Below are 3,874 nucleotides of genomic sequence, written 5' to 3' on the forward strand. Positions count from 1 at the left end.
TAAAACAACTATTTCTGCTGTTATCTCGTGCAGAAATAATAAACATGAGATGGCAGTAGAGATAAAACTTTCATAACATCATGCCCAACAGTCACTCTTCTGTCATGCACAAAACGCCCACCTGGTGATTGGAGAGAATGATGTCAAACACTCGGTGTTATTCCTAAGTGCCCACCAGATGACAGCAGATAATCACATTTACTTACACGCTGGTGTATTACAAGATGCAAAGTAGATGAGAGAAGAAAATGTATTTTCATGGCATATACTTGAGTGCTATTCCCAAAATGCCCACAGGATGGCAGCAGAAAAAAAATTTTTTAAAGACCTACGCCTGCTTGTTATTTTCAAAACGCCCACAAGATGGAAGCAGAGAATTTGTCATTACATGAACTGTATTTTTCCTAAAATACATATGGAATGGTTGTTTATAACTACTTTTTATAATGACATGCTCTTAGGTATTATTTTCAAAATCACATGATATAAACAGCTGAAATAATTTTTTATGACATGTGCTGTGCTCTTCTTCCCAAAACACCATGAGGTTATTTTCTAAATTTCCCACCGGATAGCAGCAGAGAATGAAAATTCAGGACGACAAACATTGTGGTTTTATTACTAAAATATTCACCAGGTAGCAGCACAGAATAACTCTTCATTACTTACATTCTGGTGTTATTCCAAAGATGGGAGCGGAAAATGAATTTCCATGATGACCTAAACGCGAGTATTATTTCTAAAATGGCCACCAGATGGAAGCATAAAAATTATTATGACATTTCACTTGCCTGTTATTTTCAAAATGCCTGTGAGATGGCAGCAGAGAATAATTTTCATGACAAGCACTTCTGTATTTATCTCAAGATACATACAAAATGGCTGCTGCTGCTGCAGAAAAAAATCCCTCAATTTTTTTCCTAACTGCACTAGGTCGCAGCAGAAATAACGGTTCATGACATGCGATGTGGTGTTATTCTCAAAATTACCACCAGATTGCGGCAGTGAATGAATATTTACGATGACTTACTTTTGGGTGCTAGTTCCAAAATGCCAACAATATGGCATCAAAAAACAAATCGTTATAATGACATGGACCTTGGTGTTATTTTAAAAATGTCCACGAGATGGCAGCGAACAATTTTTTATGACTTGATCTCCTAAATCATTTCTAAGATTCACACAAATGGCAGTAGAGAAAAATTAAAAATGACATAAACTGGAGTGTTTTTAATTACACACAATATAGCAGCAATAAATTTACTTGACGTATACTGTGGTGTTTTTCCCAAAATGCGCACCAGATGGGAGCAGAGAATAATTTTTTTTTACTTACACTCTTGTGTAATTTCCAGATGCACACGAGTGTGGGGCAGAAAATGAATTTTCATGATGACCTACAGTAAAGTTTTATTCCCCAAATTCTCAAGAGATGACAGCAGAAAATTTTTGTGATGAAATACACCTGGAAGTAATTTTTTAAATGTCCACGCGATGGCAGCGGAGAACAATTTTCGTGTTGCACTCTTGTTATTCCCAAGATTCATATGAAATGGCAACAGAAAAAACTTTTATAATGATATACCCTGGAGTGTAATTTGTATTATTATCATTTATGCCTACAGCACCTGGGTTTCCCAGGTTGTCCCCCATCCAAATACTAACCAGGCCCGACCCTGCTTAGCTTCTGAGATCAGACGAGATCCCGCGTGTTCAGGATAGCATGGCGTAGACTTGTCGTTATTTTCAAAATTCCCACAAGATGGCAGCAGAGAACAATTTTTCATGGCATGCACTTTTTTTTTTTCTCAAGATGCATACAAAGTGGCAGCAGACAAAACTATTTCTTGATGACTTTCTCTTGGTTGTTATTTATAAATAGCACAGGAGTGGCAACAGAAATAGATTTTTGTGACATGCGCTGTGGTGTTCCCAGCACAGGGCAGCAGTAATTTAGTATTCATGATGAGAAATATCTGAGTGTTAATCCTGAAATCGCCACAGATAGCAGCAGAGAATAACATTTTATTACGTACATAATATGTTTTGCCCAATATGCACACTATATCAGGATTGAAAATAAATTTTTTATGACATATATGCGGGCATTATTTTCGAAATGCTCACGAGAAGCCAGGAGAGAACAATTTTTCATGACATGCACTGCTGTGTTCATTCCAGGGTAACATGAAATGTAAGAAGAGATAAGAATTTCATGTCATACTCCACATGCACTCTTTTGTCATATACAAAATGTCCACCAGATGGCAGCAGAGAATAATATTTGATTATTTCCACTCGTGTCATTCGAAGATGCACAGTAAATCAGAGCAGAAAATTTATTTTCATGATGGCATACACTCGGGTATTATTCCCCAAATGCCCACAAGATGACAGTAGAAAACAAATTTTTATGACAGCATACACTAACTTGTAATTTAAAAATGGACATGAGATGGCAGCAGAGAATATTTCATGACATGCATTTTTGTGTTTTTCCAAAGATGCACATGAAATGGTGGCAGACGACTTTTCATAATTCACATCCTTGGGAATTATTTTCAAAATGCACACAGGATAGAAGCTGAAATAATTCTCTGTGACATGTGCTTTAGTCTTCCTCTCAAAATGGCCTGCAGGTGGCAGATGAGAATTAATATTCATGATGACAGAAGTGTTTTTTCTAAAATATACAGCAGATGGCAGCAGAGAATAACTTTATTACTTATACTCTGGTGTTATTCCAAAAATGCACAAAGTTAGGGGCAGAATCCGAATTTTCATGATGACCTACACTCAGTTGTTATTTCTAAAATGCCCACTAGATGGAAGCAGAAAAATTAATTACAACGACACAATTGCATGTTATTTCCAAAATGCCTGTGAGAAGACAGAAGAGAATAATTTTTCATAACATGCACTCCTGTGTTTATCTCAAGATGTACACGAAATGGCTGCTGACAAAAACTTTGCTCAACAACATGCTCTTAGGTTTTATTATCTAACTGCACAAGTTAGCGGCAGAAATAACGGTTTATGACATGCGATGTGGTGTTATTCTCAAAATTACCACCAGATTGCGGCAGTGAATGAATATTTACGATGACTTACTTTTGGGTGCTAGTTCCAAAATGCCAACAATATGGCATCAAAAAACAAATCGTTATAATGACATGGACCTTGGTGTTATTTTAAAAATGTCCACGAGATGGCAGCGAACAATTTTTTATGACTTGATCTCCTAAATCATTTCTAAGATTCACACAAATGGCAGTAGAGAAAAATTAAAAATGACATAAACTGGAGTGTTTTTAATTACACACAATATAGCAGCAATAAATTTACTTGACGTATACTGTGGTGTTTTTCCCAAAATGCGCACCAGATGGGAGCAGAGAATAATTTTTTTTTACTTACACTCTTGTGTAATTTCCAGATGCACACGAGTGTGGGGCAGAAAATGAATTTTCATGATGACCTACAGTAAAGTTTTATTCCCCAAATTCTCAAGAGATGACAGCAGAAAATTTTTGTGATGAAATACACCTGGAAGTAATTTTTTAAATGTCCACGCGATGGCAGCGGAGAACAATTTTCGTGTTGCACTCTTGTTATTCCCAAGATTCACATGAAATGGCAACAGAAAAAACTTTTATAATGATATACCCTGGAGTGTAATTTGTATTATCATTTATGCCTACAGCACCTGGGTTTCCCAGGTTGTCCCCCATCCAAGTACTAACCAGGCCCGACCCTGCTTAGCTTCTGAGATCAGACGAGATCCCGCGTGTTCAGGATAGCATGGCGTAGAATTGTCGTTATTTTCAAAATTCCCACAAGATGGCAGCAGAGAACAATTTTTCATGGCATGCAC

General features: G+C 36.8%; 2 pseudogenes; both read right to left on the reverse strand.

Moving 5' to 3' along the window:
* Positions 1–1,616: 1,616 nt before the first annotated feature.
* On the reverse strand, positions 1,617–1,734 carry LOC111728954 (annotated as a pseudogene).
* Positions 1,735–3,694: 1,960 nt separating this feature from the next.
* Positions 3,695–3,812, reverse strand: LOC111728952 (annotated as a pseudogene).
* Between the last annotated feature and the right edge of the window lie 62 nt (positions 3,813–3,874).

The sequence above is a fragment of the Pteropus vampyrus genome, unplaced genomic scaffold (genome assembly GCF_000151845.1).
Source record: "Pteropus vampyrus isolate Shadow unplaced genomic scaffold, Pvam_2.0 Scaffold239, whole genome shotgun sequence".
Taxonomy (NCBI): Eukaryota; Metazoa; Chordata; class Mammalia; order Chiroptera; family Pteropodidae; genus Pteropus; species Pteropus vampyrus.